Source organism: Pinus tabuliformis, chromosome 6, assembly GCF_031772625.1.
Source record: "Pinus tabuliformis cultivar Carrire ecotype Pingquan chromosome 6, CPIR1, whole genome shotgun sequence".
Classification (NCBI taxonomy): Eukaryota; Viridiplantae; Streptophyta; class Pinopsida; order Pinales; family Pinaceae; genus Pinus; species Pinus tabuliformis.
Genome location: NC_142292.1, coordinates 231,029,417 through 231,047,357, shown reverse-complemented (window position 1 = coordinate 231,047,357; position 17,941 = coordinate 231,029,417). Strand labels below are relative to the sequence as shown.

The following is a 17,941-nucleotide window of genomic DNA, read 5'->3' as shown; positions in this document are numbered from 1 at the left end:
ATCCCCTGACAAATTACTATCACTCACAATTAAAAACCCCCAGTAAATGGCAGCACCAAACACCAATAATAAAAACTTTATTCTCCAACCCCTATGCAGGTTCTATAAGAGAAAATTCGGCCCAGCCAAAAGATACAGGAACAACTCTGAAAAATGGAACCAAACTTCTCCACTAACCAATAGAAAATCCTCTGCAATTACCCAAAACCTGTAATAGAAAGATGCTGCTCCAAATAACCTCTGGTGTTTGTCTTCTGCACCTAGAAATAATGAATTTCTGAGTGAATATTCTGCAATAAACTCCAAATGTAACCCTTGAAATAGACTCCCCCAAGCCTCACTAGGGAGACACTCGAAGTTCTCTGAAATGAGAATGAGTTTCACTTGAAACTCTTGAGCTAAACAATTCTCCTTCTCTTGTGATGAACAACCTCCAAGAGAGAGTTCGATCTTCATAAAAAAATGAGCAAAAGATGCAAAAGTGGAGCCCTAATGTGCTATATATAGATGCTGATCCTTTTTCCCCTAGCGGTCCCCCCTCTCCACAAGTTCAAACTTCCTTTCTTTTCTCTTTCCTTGTCCTAGTGCAAATTTCTCAAGGGGGTCGAATTTCCCTCTTTGGTGGTCCCCATATTTCACTTAACAAAAACTATTTCCGTTTACTCTAATGTTTATTTTTCCTTTTTCCTCCAAAAATTATGTTGGGTCTCCATAACCCACTTTTACTAAGTTTTATATGCCAAAAATATTTCTCAAGGCCAGAATTGCAATAATGATGATTTTACTTGGGAAATTATTTATTGGGGACATGAAACTATATCTGTTATGAAACCAACTCACAAAAAAATAGAAAAGATAGATCAACGCCTTAGAAATAAGCCTCTTCGAGGGGGCAACTTCCTTTACATTACACAAATGAACAATTCTTTGATGATTCAAATGACAAAACCTCCTTTCTATATATAGGAGTCTACGGGGTCACAATATAACCAAGCTGACCTAACAATAATAATATAAAGGCACAAAAATAACAATAGAGGGATTCTATGGGGCACAATAATAACAATATGGGGACAATAGGGGCACAATAATAGCAATAAGGGATATAATGACAATAGTAATGGGGGGATCACTAATATTATAGGGACTTAACATGCCCCTCTCCTTCAAAAAAGTGTTGTTCTCAACGCTTGAGTAGTTATGGATGCTTCTGTATAGAATTCTCATCCTCCCATGTGGAATCTTCAACAGGTAAGTTCTTCCACTTGATGAGATACTCTGAAATTGATCGATTTCGTAGCTGTCGAGTTCTTGTTTCCTTGAATGCTTTAGGTTCCAATATGATTTTTCCTTTCTCATGAAGTTCTGGAAATATCGTCTGAACTGGAAGCTTGTCACCTATAACCTTCTTTAAGCATGAAACATGGAAAAATGGGTGTACTCGAGAAGCTGCAGGAAGCTCCAATTTGTATGCCATAGTACCTATCTTTTGCAACACCTTGTACGAACCATAATACTTTGGTGATAATTTGTTATCCTTCTTAGCTTGCTTGAGGGACATTTGTTTATATGGTTGTAGCCGTAGGAATACAAAATCACCTACATCAAAACTTCTTTCGTTGCGATGTTGATCTGCCTGCTGTTTCATTCTATTATGTGCCAAGGTGAGGTTATCCTTTAAGAGTTAGAGAACTTGTTGCTGATGCTCGATGTGATCTTCCACTGCTTGAACCTTAAAATTTTCTCTTAAATATGATGTGATGGATAGTGGATGATATCCATAAAGTGCCATAAATGGGGTCATTTTTGTTGCAGTATGTAAGGAAGTGTTATACCACCATTCAGCCAAAGGCAACCATTTGACCCATTGTGTTTGTTTATCAGATGCAAAGCAACGAAGATATCCTTCCAAACATTTGTTTACTATATCAGTTTGCCCATCAGATTGAGGATGATAAGATGAGCTATGAGCTAACTGAGTACCAAGACAAGAAAATAATTCTGTCCAAAAATTTCCAGTGAAATGGGATCTCTGTCACTTACAATAATCTTTGGGTTTCCATGTAGCTTTTGAATTGTTTCCATAAATGCAGTAGAAACTGTACTCACTTTAAATGGATGAGATAATGCACAAAAGTGTGCATACTTGGTAAGTCTGTCCACTACCACCATGATAACACTCTTTCCTTCGGACTTGGGTAAACCTGTGATAAAATCCATTGAAACGTCCTCCCAATGTTGACTTGGAATGGATAAAGTTTGTAATAGTCCTGGAGTCTTAATTGTTTCAACTTTATTTTGTTGGCAAACCAAACATTCCGCCACAAACTTTTGAATATCCGATTTAAGGCCATCCCAAAAGAAATCCTTCTTAACCCTGTGGTAGGTTTTTAGAAATCCTGAATGCCCTCCTAAGGGAGAGGTGTGCAATTCCCTAAGAATCTTTTGTTTGAGTTGGGAATTCTTACATAGGTATAACCGATCCTTGTACCATAACGAATCATTTTTCCAGATAAATGTATCAGATGTACTGGGATCTTGTTGTATCTTTTGAATGAGTGCCCACACTTCCTCATCATTCTTTCATTCATCCCTTGCTTCGTTTATCCAATTTGGTTTGATAATAGAAATGGCGCAAAGAAATGCTTCCACATCCTCATCCTTTCTTGAGAGTGCATTTGCCACAACATTTTGCTTCCCTTTTTTGTAGATGATTTCAAAGTCATAACCCAACATCTTTGTGACCCATTTTTGCTACTCTTCTGAAGATAATCTTTGTTCTAAAAAGTATTTAAGACTATCATGATCTGTTTTTACCTTGAAGTGTCTTCCCATTAGGTAGGGTCGCCATTTCTTAAGTGCATGTAGTATTGCCAACATTTCCTTCTCATAAATAGCTTTGTGTAAATACTTTCCTTTGATTGGACGACTTTCGAAAGCAATGGGTCTTCCTTCTTGCATTAAAACAACACCAATTCCATTTCCTGAGGCATCACATTCCACAATAAAGGTTTTTGTGAAGTCCAGTGTAGCTAAGACTGGTGCTTGGCACATTGCCTCTTTAAGATGTTCAAAGGCCTTTTTTGCTTCTGGAGTCCATGAAAATGCATCTTTCTTCAATAATGTTGTTAGAGGTGCTACTATTCTCCCATAATTCTTAACAAACTTGCGATAATACCTTGTCAACTTGAGAAATCCTCGTAGAGGATTTATGGATGTGGGGATTTTCCATTCTTTAATGGTTTTAATTTTGCTAGGGTCTACCTTAACACCTTCATGAGATACAATATGACTTAGATATTCCACCTCTTGTACTCCAAAGAAACATTTGGAGATTTTTGCATATAATTGTTTCTCCTCCAATAGTTTGAGCACCATGTTAACATGTTGGACTTGATCCTTCCAAGATTTGCTGTAGATTAGTATATCATCAAAAAATCACAAATTTTCTAAGAAAGGATTTGAAAATGGAATTCATCAAACCTTGAAATGTAGAAGGTGCATTAGTAAGGCCAAAAGGCATGACCAAAAATTCATAATGACCCTCATGAGTTCTAAATGCTGTTTTTGGAATGTCTTCAGTCTTCAATCTAGTTTGATGATATCCTGAACGAAGATCCAACTTGGTGAAGTAAATTAATCCATGCAATTCATTCAATAATTCATCAATGATAGGAATGGGAAATTTATTTTTAATAGTGAGCTTGTTGAGCTCCCTATAATTTGGACACATGTGCCATGATCCATCCTTCTTGTGAACTAATACTACTGGAGCAGAGAAATAACTTTTACTAGGTTGAATTATACCAGCCTCTAGCATTTCTTCAACCATACGTTCAATTTCACTCTTTTGGACATAGGGATATCTGTAAGGCCTGATGTTTGGAGGAACACTTCTTGGAATCAAATTAATAGCATGATCATGATCACGAATAGGTGGAAGGCCCTTGGGAGTCTCAAATACCTTGGAATGATTGTCCAAGACTTTTTGGAAATCGGGAGAAATGGATGATTTCAATGTGGGAACCTCTAGTGAACATAATTGTGCAATTATGCCTCGTTGTTATTTCTTTAGAAGCTTTGTCATTCTGTTAGAGTTGATTATCTTTCTGTAGAAGGTTTGTAGCCATTGGACTCCTAGTACAACATCAACACCACCCATTGGAATGGAAAGCATTGGGCTATTCAATACATATTCTCCCATGGATAGCTTTATATTATGGCACTTTCCTGAGCAATTTATGGTTCCTCCACTTGCAACCATCACTTGACACTCTGGTGCTGGATATAGGAAGCAATTTAATTCCTTGGCTATCTTACAATGAATAAAATTATGGGTACTTCCTGAATCAATCAACACTATTACCTTTTTCTTCTTGATATGCCCTTCTATCTTGATAGTTTGAGGAGTGGTAATTCCAGCCAATGCATTACAAGATATGGTCGGATTCATTTCTTCTTTTTCTAGGGTTTGTTCCTGGTGTATATCCTCTTCTTTTGACGTTTCTTGTTCCTTTTCTTCCTCCTCTTCACAATCTATGTAAAATAATTTCTTCTCGGCACACTTATGACCTTTAGTGTATTTTCTATCACAATTGTAACAAAGCCCTTTTGCTCTTTTTTCTTCCAATTGTTGTGGTGTCAACCTTGTAGGTTGTGGATGGCTAGGGGCAGTAACACTTCCATCTTTATGATTGTGAGTGGTAGGCTTCCTTGTTGCCATAATTTTGCTTTCCATTTTTCTTGCCAACCTAAATGCCTTCTCCAATGAATTTGGTTCCCAAAGGTGAACCTCATGTTGGATGTTATCTTTTAAAGTCCCTATGAACACATCAATCCTATGCTCCTCTGGAATATCTTTTACCCTTATATTCAATTTTTGGAAGTCCTCAATGTGCTCCATCATTGAACCCTTTTGTTTGAGATTTATCAATTGGCTAAAAAAAGTGTTGCTTTTTGTATCCTTATAATGTGCTATCATTTCATCCGTGAAAATAGCCCAAGTGCCAATTTGTTTACGAAAGCAAAGCCATCGATACCATACAAACTGATTTGGTTCCAAATATAAAGTTGCAATGCGTACCTTTTGTGTGTTTTGCACATTATGGAGATCGAAAAATTGCTCCATCTGTAGTATCCATGTTCTGGGATCCTTGCCATCAAGCTTCCTCATATCAATCTTTGTAACATGGTGGTTCTTCGATCCAACATTAGAGTCTATGAAATTATGATTAACATTTATTTTGTTCTCATCATGAGTTTCCTTTACTACCCTTTCGCCATTAGTAAGCATTCCTTGTAGAAACTTTGTCAAATTTGTCTTCAAATTTGTCTACAAATCTTCCATGCCTTTCTTTAAATCATCCATCTTAGCTTCCACACCGTCCATCTTAGTTTCCACGCCGTCCATCTTAGCCTCCACGCTATCCATCTTAGCTTCCAAGTCATTCATCTTAGCTTCTACGCCTTTCTTTAAACCATCCATCTTAGCTTCTACGTCTTTCTTTAAACCATCCATCTTATTTTCTGTTACCTTTTGTGCGAGTGAAATTTGTTGCACTTGGTTTCGTAATATTGATATATCATGTTGCATTTCTTCCTCTTCTTCATGAGTCATGCTAGAGCTTTTAGGTTTGTTACTAGGTGTTTCCATTTTCTTTCTTCGGGGCATCAATTACCGATAATAATGCTTCACTATGCCCTTTGAATTCCTTCAAACTAATTTTTCAAACCAAGCTTATGCAAAAATTTAAAAAAAATACACACTTTTTTTCACTTTGTAGGAGCTCGATATTGAATCTGATGTACCTCTGTAATTTTGGATCTCCCAGTTCTGAAATCATGACTTGCAGTAGCCCTCTGCGTCCTCTTTCCAATGCCACCAGTCTGATCGAAATTGGATTCTCCAAGGAAGAGTTATGCCAAATCTCCCACGGTGACCTGATTATAGACTAGTTCAGTAGAGCGAACTTGTACGATGTGCCACGTGTCACTGTTTCAACCTTAGTACCTGAAACTGATACATAGAAAACTAGAGGCCGTCCTCTTTCTGAAACTTTTTACGATATTTCAATCTAATGCTCAAAACAAAAGTTATGACGATTTTCCCCAGGTCACCTGTTTGGAATGTAATTCGGGAGTCTGCAAAAACTCCAACTTCCTCAGATCATATCTCCGCAAATATAGCGAGAAAAGCTCTGAAATTTGGACCTGAAGTTCAGAACTATTTCGACCCAAATGGTTTTTTTTAGCTTCTGAAACGTCGCAAAAAAAAGTTATAGCGAAAATGGCACGATGACCTGTTTGGAGCAGCGAAACCCTAGAATCCAAAGCTCTGATACCAAATGTTATGAAACTAGCTCACAAAAAGATAGAAAAGATAGATCAACGCCTTAGAAATAAGCCTCTTTGAGGGGGCAACCTCCTTTACATTACACAAATGAACAATTCTTAGATGATTCAAATGACAAAACCTCCTTTCTATATATAGGAGTCTACGGGGTCACAATATAACCAAGCCGACCTAACAATAATAATATAAAGGCACAAAAATAACAATAGAGGGATTCTATGGGGCACAATAATAACAATATGGGGACAATAGGGGCACAATAATAACAATAAGGGATACAATGACAATAGTAATGGGGGGATCACTAATATTATAGGGACCTAACAATGTCATATAACAACTAGAAGAAATAGCCTTTTAAGCTTAGACCAATAAAGGAATAAGGATATCAATTAGGAAAGCGAGGTTTAGGGTAGGCAAGTGAGTTTTTTTGGTTGCAATCATGCATAAAACAATAATAAAAGAGATGATGTCATCCATACTTACAGGTTTTACCATGCAATGAATGCTAGATTATGTCTTTTTCAAGTTACTAAATGCAATCCCTATTAAGAGGGAAATAACACACAAAAAATTGCTATTAGATACAATTTCAAGAAAACCCTAGCCCCAACTCTAGATACCTGGAAATTAGAGAGGAGAGGAAATATTTATAGAGAAAAGGTTGATTGAAACCTATTAGGCTAGTGCCTTGATCTAAATGGGAAATGGAATATTTTAGGGCAAATTCTATGAAGACGACCTCGATGAAGAGGGCGAGAGCTAAAACCTCTACTTAGAAATCCCCTACTCAAGGATGTGGATAAAGGGTGCCAATATCAATGACCATGACAATCAACCGAAAGAATGGAGATGGATAATCGGGAAAGATGGAAAGTGGTAAGTGTGGATTACCCTAGATGATCCGTAAATTGCCATCCATTGGAAAATTTGTGACAACAGATCTAATAACACTATATTTAGAAATCCGAAATCTACACTATTAGGGTTTTATTTCTCTTTAGATTTCTGGGTCTGTAGATAACTGTTAATTGCGTATTCATGCAAATTAAAATTATGCAAAAAATAAAGAACAATGAAATAAAAACTCACAAACCACAATTTGAGACAAGATATATAACCTAGGAAACCCTTTTGGGAGAAAACTAGTTTGAAGGTAAGGCCACCTTGCTCTCTTTCTCTGAATAGAAAATGGCTACAAGTACAAAGAACTATGGCTTATGGCCAGTGGGCTACTAAAATGCACAAATCCTCTATGTGTGCTCTATCTCCTCTCCCTCTCAGCTAGTTTTCCTCATCTATGGAACAAATGCACTCGAAAGAATGGAATCCCTTTTCCTTTTAGTGGCTTGGTTATAGCACAACTCGATAGCCTACTAGTGGTTATGTTTGACTACCTCAACTCTTAACTAGAGTTACAATATGAACTCTTCTAGAGTCTTATTCATCATAATCATGTGGCTAGCCCCTTTTCCATGAATAATGGGGGTCGACATGGCATCCTCTCAAATTATGTTGGTGAAAATAGGAAAGTCAACTTTTGAGTGGCATTGCTTTTGCATACAAACTCAGATTGAGGCAATTCTTGTGCCATTGGAAAGGTCCTTGTGTGTAGAATATGAAAAAAAGGTCCCTATTAATTTTCCACTACTCTATGCTATGCCAATTACTTTATCCCAATTCATCTCTTCAATAAGCAATATTTTCAACAATAATTAATTTTTCCAATAATCAATATAATTGAAGATAGAACAATAAATGCAATGACAATAAAAGAATCAAAAACATCAACAAGAGACACCGTTTTGGTCAAAGACCAGGGAAAAACGCCACAAGGGGGAAAACCCTTTGAAAATTCTTCTTCTATTAGATTTTCATAAAATGTTCAACAGAGAGTACATTGAGCCCAAATCCATAAACAAGAATCAAAGTCAAAGTTTTGACTTGTCCAACAAATCAACGAACCAATATCCAAAATATTCGCCAATAGTCAATTCTAGTCAAAGTCAACGACAACAACAACAACACTAAGTATTCAACGGTTAATGGTCAACAATCCTCCAAATGAACTGTGTCAGCAATCAAAGAATGTGGCCTGCTCAATTGGTGAAAGTGCCACAAAAACAATCCCCAAAATCTCCTTCAATCTTGGTCAAAGTCAAAGTCAAAGGTAGTCAAAACCCTAGTTGCAGGTTTAAAGTCAACCAAGGTCAAAGTGCCCAGAAATTCTCGATTTTCGTGCCAAGAAATTCGACCCTCCAAAATAGTCCAAAACCCAAGTCAAAATAAGTCAAATCATGCCTAATTTCCAAAAGTCAAACTTAGTCAAAGTGTTGGTTAAAACAGATTTCGGCTTCTTGCAATTTTCTCCTTCCTCTTGTGCGCATGTGAAGAAACTCCGACGATTTTTTCAGATGTATCGAACCCAAGAAGAGAAGAGAAGTGTGTGATAAATGATGTCCGAATGAGCTTGTGGCGTCATGAATTTATAGGCGTCGGAGGAGGGCTAATGAGCCTCTAGGCCGACTTGATCCTTACCTTGTTCCTTTCATTGTGGGATTGATGTTCTTTGCTTAGGTCAATTTCTTCAATGTTCCACATTAGCCCAATTTTCATTTCCATTTCTTTCCATTAGCAATCACATAAACCATTATCACATTGATAGTAATTGAAGAAAGAACATAAATACCATATAGAGGACAAGCCAAGACAAGAGAACACAAAAATTGGCTCAAGCCAAGGAAAAACCCCAAGATGGGGATAACCCTTGACAAATTCTTCTTATTATTAATATGATGTGTTCAACTGACAAGGAGAGAGAGAGAGTACATTCAAAGTCAAAACCAACTTGCCAAAAATGATTACTCGTACCACTGTCCAAATGCCAAAGAAACTGCCTAGTCAAGTATGAAATTCTGCCTTCAAAGAGTAGCAGATAAATTCTACCCTAACTAGTGGTCAATAGTAGTCAAAGTGGCTACAAAATAATCTCCTAAAGGAGCTTGGTCCTGGATCAAATAATGCGACCTCCTTTGCGAAATATAAAGAGCCCAAATAGTCCAAGAATGAGCAGTCAAACCAAGTCGATGAGATGAGGAACTTTGTGGTCAAATATCTGCAATTAGGGCTTGTAGTCATAGATCCCAGATTTGCCCAGATTTGGTCTCAATAGCTGCGACCCTCTTTCCTAGGCAAGTTGCTTCAATGTGTTGTTGTCTAGCCTCCTTCTAGGCCTATAAACGATCCCATGTCCTTCTCTGTTTAAGCTCCTCAGACCTGCGGCTCCCTGCTGTAAGTTCTTGCCCTTCAAACAAGAGGGATAAGGCTTGTGGCCTACCTAAGAGTACCCTCCACAAGTGCGGCCTGTTGTAGGGAAGGTATGCCACATAAAACAATCACAAATACACTTTTGAATTAGCCCATAAATCCTCCCTAAGGATGCAACCTTCTCTTGCAATGGCCCAAACTTGCATAAGAAACAAAATAACCCAAAAACATGCTTCTTCGTCCTCCTTTGTTGGTCCCCTAGGGCTATGGCCAACTTCAGAGAAAAAATATGTGTTGTGGATGTGTCTAATGAGGATGGAGGTCACTTCTATTTATAGGAGATGGAGAGGGTTTCACTTTGTTTAATTTACCCCAAGCCAACCTTAACAAATTACACGTGTGGGCTTGCTTTCAAAAATATACTTTTTCTTATCCAAATTTAGTGATATTTAGGTCGATTTTGGTTCTCTCGAAAAGAGTAATTCAATGCCACAATTATCTTCTTCAAAGGAGCTGCCCAAAGTGGAATTTGGCCCTAGTTGCCAATTTTAACAACTTATTTTTACTTCAGTGCCATAGCTCACTTTGATTATTAGTGTCATGGGCCATTGCTAGAAGGGGTTTTCCATTGACTCTATAGAGTCCTTCAACTCTAGATCCCATTGTAAAAGCATCTCTCATTTGGGATTTCTTCGTCTAGGAGAGGACATTTCTATTGATGAAGGCTACTCTCATTCCTTTGTCTTCCAAGGGAGAAATAGATATTAGGTTCTTCTTTAGTTCCAGAAAATACATCACTTCATGAAGAATAATAGATTCTCCATATTCCAAATCAAATTTAACAGTACCAAAGCTGTTCACTAGATATGTAGTGTTGTCCCCAAGGATAATCTTCAAAATCGTCTCCCTCTCAACTAGATTTGAGAGGATGTCCTTATACCCAAAGAAGTGTTTAGAAGCCCCACTATCTACCAGCCAGCTATCATACAAATCCCGAGGAGAAGAGCTAGAAAGGGCTAAAATAAGAATATATTCAGATTGACTTATAACTACATTACTTACATACCTGAAGTTTCTTGACTTCTTTTGAGGATGAGGACTTTCTTCACAATCATCTAGAGTATCTCTTCTCCTTCTATCATCCCTTCTTCTATTGTCTCTTCTTCTACTATCATCACTTCTTCTTCTATCATCATTTCTTCTATCATTGAACTTGTTGTTGTTGTAGCTTCGGTCGGATCTTGGAGCATCTCTCTTTCTTGGACAGTGTCGGGCATAGTGACCACACTTGTGACAATTGTAGCATTCAATATCCCTTGATCATCTATTAAAGTCTTTTGACTCGGGAGAAAGCCTATTTGAACCAAATGGTCGTCCTTTTCCCTTTCTCTTCTTGTCTTGAGTAACAAATGCAGTGGGTTCTCCTTATTCATGCTTTTGAATTCTCCCTCTTGAAATCATCCTGGATTCTTCTTGAGTGAGTTTTCCAACAAGCTCATCAAATGACGGGAAACTATTGTTATTGCTTATGGTGGTAATGAAGGTTTCCCAAATAGGAGGGAGACCTCTAAGAGTTACCAACACCAACTCCTTGTCAGGTACAATTTCCCCAACTCTCTGCAATTGATCTCTAAGACGAGATATCCTCATGATGTAGGATTGCACAAATTCTCCTTTATTCATTTTCATATCTTTGAGTTGATCTTTCAAGGAGATGATCTCATTCAAATTGTTGACTTCATACATGCCGACCAACTTATCATACATATCCTTGAACTTCTTTAAATTCCCAAAATAGTCAAGTAAACGATCTTGTAAACCATCAACTATAATTTTCTTTTCTTTTAACTCACCTTTCTTGTACTTGTTCTTGGCAGCAACAACAACATTTTCTGAAGGCTTAGGAACTTTTCCTTGTATGTACTCCAAGACGTCATTGTCATTCGATATGATTTTCACCTTGATCTTCCAAGCAACAAAAATTTGATGAGTCTCCCAACTTCTCAACTTCCTTGAAGTATGAGGTAGTTCATCTTGACCTTTTCAAATAGATTCCTTCAACTTTTCCAAAGATGATGCTTTAGCTCTTGTCTCCTTTGGGCTTGTCCTTCACCTTAGCTCTGATACCATGTTAATTTTCCACTTCTCTATGCTATGTCGGTTACTTTAGCCCAATTCACTTCTTCAATAAGAAATCTTTTCAACAATAAATAATTCTTCCAATAATCAACAATAATTGAAGCTATAACAATAAATGCAATGGCAATAGGAGACAATAAAAAACATCAACAAGGGACACCGATTTGGTCAAAGAACAAGGAAACACCCCACAAGGGGGAAAACCCTTTGAAAATGCTTCTTCTATTAGATTGTCATAAAATGTTCAGCAGAGAGTACATTGAGCCAAAATCCATAAACAAGAATCAAAGTCAAAGTTTTGACTTGTCAAACAAATCAACCAATCAATATCCAAAATATGAGCCAATAGTCAAATTTGGTCAAAGTCAATGGTAGCAACAACAAGAAGAAGTAGTCAATAGTCAATGGTCAACAGTCCTCCAAATGAACTCGGTTAGCAGTCAAAGAATGTGGCCTGCTCAGCTAGTGAAATTGCCACAAAAGTAGTCTCAAAAATCTCCTTCAATCTTGGTCAAAGTCAAAGGTAGCGAAAACATCAAAGTCAAAGGCAGCCAAAACCCTAGTTGCAGGCTTGAAGTCAACTCCAGTCAAAGTGCCCATAAATTCTTGATTTTTGTGCCAAAAAACTCAGCCCTCCAAAACAGTCCAAAACCCAAGTCAAAATAAGTCAAATCATACCTAATCTTCAAAAATAAAACTTAGTCAAAGTGATGGTCAAATAGATTTCAACCTCCTGCAATTTTCTCCTTCCTCTTGCTCACACGTGTGAAGAAACTCCTGCAATTTTCAGATGTATCAAATCCAAGAAGAGAAGAGAAGTGTGTGATAAATGATGTCCAAATGAGCTTGAGGTGTCATGAATTTATAGACATTGTAGCATGGCTAATTAGCCTCTAGGCCGACTTGATCAAATGTGTCATTGTGGGCTTGACTTCAAAAATACACTTTCCCTTATCTAAATCCAGTGCTTCGAAAATAGGAAGCTAGTCCCATGATTGGAATTTGTCACTGAGTTGCCAAATTAATAGTGCCACGCTAAAGAGAAAAAGTTTTTCCCCCAAGAAACATCGTCTGATGCCAAATTGGGTCCCGTTAGTAAAAATGGTCTTGTGAGCTAATTCCTCCACTTTTTTGCACTCTAAAAGCACCAAGATGAATGACAAGCAATATAATGATCCAATATGCATCACTAGACATGCTATATCAGTCAATGCCTCCCCAGTAGTGCCCTTCCTAAACCATAAGGCCTCAGAGGAGGTCCACTGGACTAGAGTCAAAGGCTAACCTCCTAGGTGAAGTGTGGGGACAAGGATACAATCAAGAGTGATCAGTCATCTAGTTTTCTTCGTGATTCATATTAATATGCCCATAACATAAAATGAAAGTACATGATTGCTACAGTGGTTAGAGTACCTTCTAATAGTTGACTCATCCTTTTTCTAGACGGGAGAGAGCACTGACCAGAGCAATATGTGGAGAACTATGGCATAATGCTATTTGAAGACCATCATAGGGCTGTTGGCTGTCAAATGAGGAGACAAATTTTCTCCTATGCGTTACACTCTTTTGGTGGGTAACACACTCCATTATTGGCTATGTCACTATTGAACTCATCTGCCACAACCCTAGTAAAAATGTACCCTTCATTCAAGCTAAAGCCACTAATGAGGCATGTAAATCTTCCTACCTCATTTCAACACATGGTTAGCTAATTGCATCAAAGCCAAAGGTTGTTGATTTGTGAAACAACCAGGTGGATGGATTTGGATCCACTAGTAGCACCAAGCACTAGTACTAATGCCCTTGGAGGACTGAAGTAGAGCTAGAGGAGGAGGCAGATAGTGCTATTGATGATGAGGATTCCAATACAAGGGATGATTTTGATGATGTGTAGTTATTTGGTTGTAGCATGATGTTTTTTGAACTCTAGAGCCCATTTAGAGCCTTAATGTATTTTGGTTCATGTATCGCACTTAGCACCATTTGTCTATATTTACACTTGAACGCTTTATGCATGAACAAACTTTGCATATTTGGTGTCTAATGGTTTGGACTTATATTGGTGTACATGAATCATTGTAGGGGCCTCTTATGGAGGAGGGACCTAAGAGGTTATATTAGTAGGGGCAGGGGAGGATGATCCACAATTTTTGATGGGGGGGAGGAGCCTGATATGCCAGCCTCAACACAACCTTCTACATAGAATGAGACACCCACCAATGGTCATCCATCTCCAGCCACAGAGCTTCTTCTATGAGAGGACAAGCCATTCCTTTTCCTTTAAATAGGGTGTAGTGAATCGGTAGCTAGCTTCTAGATAGTCATTTCAGTTGAATCATGATGATGGCGAGATGCATTTATTATATATATAATGTAATTTTGTTATATATATAATGTAATTTTGAATTTAGTAGACATGAATGGATAATTATCACGATTTAGCATGAACAGTTGATGTTTGAACTTTGATTAATCATTTGGCATCCACTATGTCATATATATCAGTTTTTTTAATATTTATGTGTCAACATGTTTATTTGATGTTGCTGTTGGTTTATATGTTTAAAAAATTGAAAAAAATGAAGCTATTTGTATTTTTTAATGCTTGCTGCAATTTACTGATTTTTTCAGCGATATTTCAAATGCCAATGTTTTCAGACCCTAGGCAATTTTTTGCCGATGCCCATGTTTTCAACAATAGAAATTTCAATTGTTTGTGTTTTCGGTTCCCAATCAAGCTAATGGTTTTTCTTGATGCAGAGAGGCTATCATGGGAAAATTGCACTGGGCATCTAGCACATAGTGACAAAAGTGCCTTTTGTAGACCCGAGGTTGATAGCAGGACAACCGGGAAAAAGAGAGATTCCTCAATCTCAAACAGTAATCACATGTTGCAAGATCGGTTTCATATGAGTACAGATACATTGGAAAAGTCACGCGGATTTAAGGTGTTTGTCTTGCTTTCATTATCTTGTGATAAGTTCCTTTTAAATGCCTCTGAATACCAGAAATTCTTAAATGATTCCTAAAATATCTTCACCTTATTATGTCCCTTGTAAGCTTTCATACTTGTTTCTGAAATTAGATAGGCATTTTGTTACAATGAACTTTAGCATGCACTTCACATTTATTGGAACTTCTCCAATTGACATGTAACATTCTTTGTTTGTGTTTAATAAATCATAGATGTCTCGCTTGGGATTGAAGGATGACAAGAGGGGATGGCAGAGTGATATCCAAATAGCTTTAGATGATTTTCATCTGCCTATGCAGCCCCCAAGGCAAATGTCAAATTGTCTGACATCACTGCAGCCATCTATGCACAAGCCTGATTTGATGACATTGAATAAATGGGAACGTCCCGTTTTATTAAATAAAGCAGCATATGTTCATTCCCATCCCAGTCAGTTTAGAGGGTATCCTGACAAGAATTGTTCTAATTCATCTGGGGATAACTCTACTGTGATGTTGCCTCTTTCTAGGCCTGCAGCAGATGAAGGTTCTCGAACTGGAATACAAGTGCCTGGCCTAGCAAGTCTCATCACTAATGTACCAAGCTCAACTTCTGACAGAAGTACAAGTGCTGCAGGAGTTTCAACAGGCAGTGCCAAATACTTGTCTCGCAGTGGAGGGTCAGAGTCAACCATTGCGAAAAGGTAGAGTAGTTCAGAAACATTAACTCTTTAATGGATGATAAAGGAATGTCTAATCACATTGATTTTGGTGGAGGTCTGGAGTTATCTGTTCAACATGTTTCTTGCAGACAAAAGAGAGGTTAATACACATTGATAACTATGGAAGTAATCTCACTTTTAAGTTCTTTCCTTTTGGTGCATCTGGCCAGTCATCAGATTGCTGCTTCTCCAAGTCGTCAGTTGACAATATTTTACGGTGGACAGGCTCATGTTTTTGATGATGTTCCTCCTATCAAGGTCAGTACAATGCAGTCTGTGAAATTAAGATAGATATGTAGGCATGATAACATTTTGTTATTTTTTTATCCAACAAATACATTGCACAGCATATTTTTGCGTGTGGCAGAACTTATATTGCAGGAATTGGGGTGGGGCTTCTGATTTTGGAAAGTAAGCAAATGGCATCTCTTAGTTTCATTCAGTTGAAAGACAGCTTGGTTCATGATCATATTATCATTTAGTCCAGTAACGGTGTTAGAGCATTGCCATTCGTTTGTTAAATAATAAAATTATTAACCTTTCTGTTTTTTTTCACTTTAAAATCAGGCAGATGCCATTATGGCTCTTGCTGGATCAAATGGGCGGTCATGGTCAACTACTTATTCTCCTCGGCGTAGACCATCTGAGTGTGATGGTTCTCTCCCAGCACTCGAGAGAGAAAAGGGTGAAAAGAAGGATACAAGGAGTGTAAGAATTGGCCGGTGACGTCCACATCTCTTGGGCCATTGGCAACAAGGAAATGGTGCGATTGGTTTTTTAAACTTTTTCTCATTAAACTTTCTTTTCCTTGATTTTAATCTGCTTTACATATCTGAATAGAGGATTTTGTATGTAGGCTGTCTTCAAGGTTGCACAGAGTTATCCCGTCCGTATCTTGAAAAGGTAATGTTTGATACATTCTCTGATATACATTTATAAGGAATTAGATTGTAAGGTCTCCTCATTAGGTGATATTTAGTTTTATGTGACAACATTTCTGTTCATTTAACCAGGTTTGCTTTTTCTGTCTTTATGTTATCACAATTTCTAATAGGTTGGATGTTTATTAATGGGAAAGAATTATTATCCTTTTCTGAATTTATACTGGGAAGCATTCTATGGTCTCGGTCGGCCTTTGTTATCCTACTTACGTTATTAGTACGTTGTGCATATGATTAAAACAAGATATATTTGTACGAAACTTAGATTGGTATATGGCTTGTATATTTTGTAAATAATAGTTGCTCTTTGTTGGTCCTCCTTGATAATTTCAATGCATATTAATGTTGCACCATTATTTTGTAGCCATCTGTGCAATGAGTGATATTCTAGTTTATTTTCTTAACAAAAGAGTTTGTTAAAGCATGGTTTGAATTAGAGGTTGATTTGTTTGTTCAATCCAAAGAATGAAGCCATCAATATGCAATAAAGAATTTACGAGGCTTATCATTTAGTGCAGCCGAAAGATACAGTAAAGAACTTGTAATGTTTGTATTTTTATGATAGTTTGAATTAGAGGTTGATTTATATGTTCAGTCCAAATAATGAAGCCATCAATATGCTCCAAAGAATTTATGAAGCTCATCAATTAATGCTCCGAACTATACAGTAAATAACTTGTAATGTTTATAAGTAATATCACGTGGAATAGCATTCCTTGGAACATTCATTATAAGTATTTTCTCACTTTATAAGTATTTTCTTACTTTATGTTGAAATGTTTTTTGAGTAAATGGAACTCCATTTGGTTTAAATACTTGAGACAAACATTGCATTATAGTTTGTGAAAATAACCAAGAGCCGATTCTCCTCTTCAAAAGTAGGGAAAACGTAACATCGAACTTGGCGTTCACGTCATTGAACTTCTGCCGAAATTAGGATAGAGAGCATTGAAATTTGGTTGAAATTAGAGTTCAGATCATTGAGAGCAAGAAAATAGATTTAAGTTTTAATATACTGAGTGTATATGAGTGAATTGAGAGATAATAATCATAACTTAACCGCTACACACTTTTATGGAATTGTGCAAGGATTTATTAGTGGATGATTCAATTTCTTCAGTGAATCTACTAATCTGAAGGAACTTTATTTTCTAAATTGTTTGTTTCTTATATTTTACGGATTAGAAGTTGTACTTGGATTATGCAGTTCTGTCACCTTTCCCCCTTAAGAGTAATTCTTCTTGTATTTGAAAATTTTTCCCTGGAAATTGCATTACAGTCCAAATAGGGTATGTTGGTTTTAGGTTTGCTTATTTATTGAGACAAATACTAATAAGTGAAAGCCAAGATTGTTATCCTACATTATTAAGTCCATTCTCTCTTGGTAACATGCCTAATAAACTTGGTTTAATTTATTGCTAATGTATATTTCATACCTTGATTTCTGTATTTCTTAGGTATTTAGATGGACAAGGAAAGTTCATAAGGTGTATTTGAAATCTCATGAATTGTATTGTAATTCATAAGGCGGAGTATAAGTTGTTCTTGGATTATGCAGTTTTGCTACC

At 37.1% G+C, this 17,941-nt stretch overlaps 1 pseudogene across 1 annotated transcript in view; it reads left to right on the top strand.

Moving 5' to 3' along the window:
• The window catches only part of LOC149258265 (uncharacterized), a 102,738-nt pseudogene extending 86,106 nt beyond the window's left edge, over positions 1 to 16,632 (top strand). The window contains exons 3-7 of the transcript XR_016256788.1: positions 14,519 to 14,706; positions 14,945 to 15,414; positions 15,603 to 15,690; positions 16,000 to 16,195; positions 16,289 to 16,632. The product of XR_016256788.1 is annotated as an uncharacterized LOC149258265 (transcript). The remainder of the gene's footprint in view (positions 1 to 14,518; positions 14,707 to 14,944; positions 15,415 to 15,602; positions 15,691 to 15,999; positions 16,196 to 16,288) is intronic.
• The last annotated feature ends 1,309 nt before the right edge of the window (positions 16,633 to 17,941 follow it).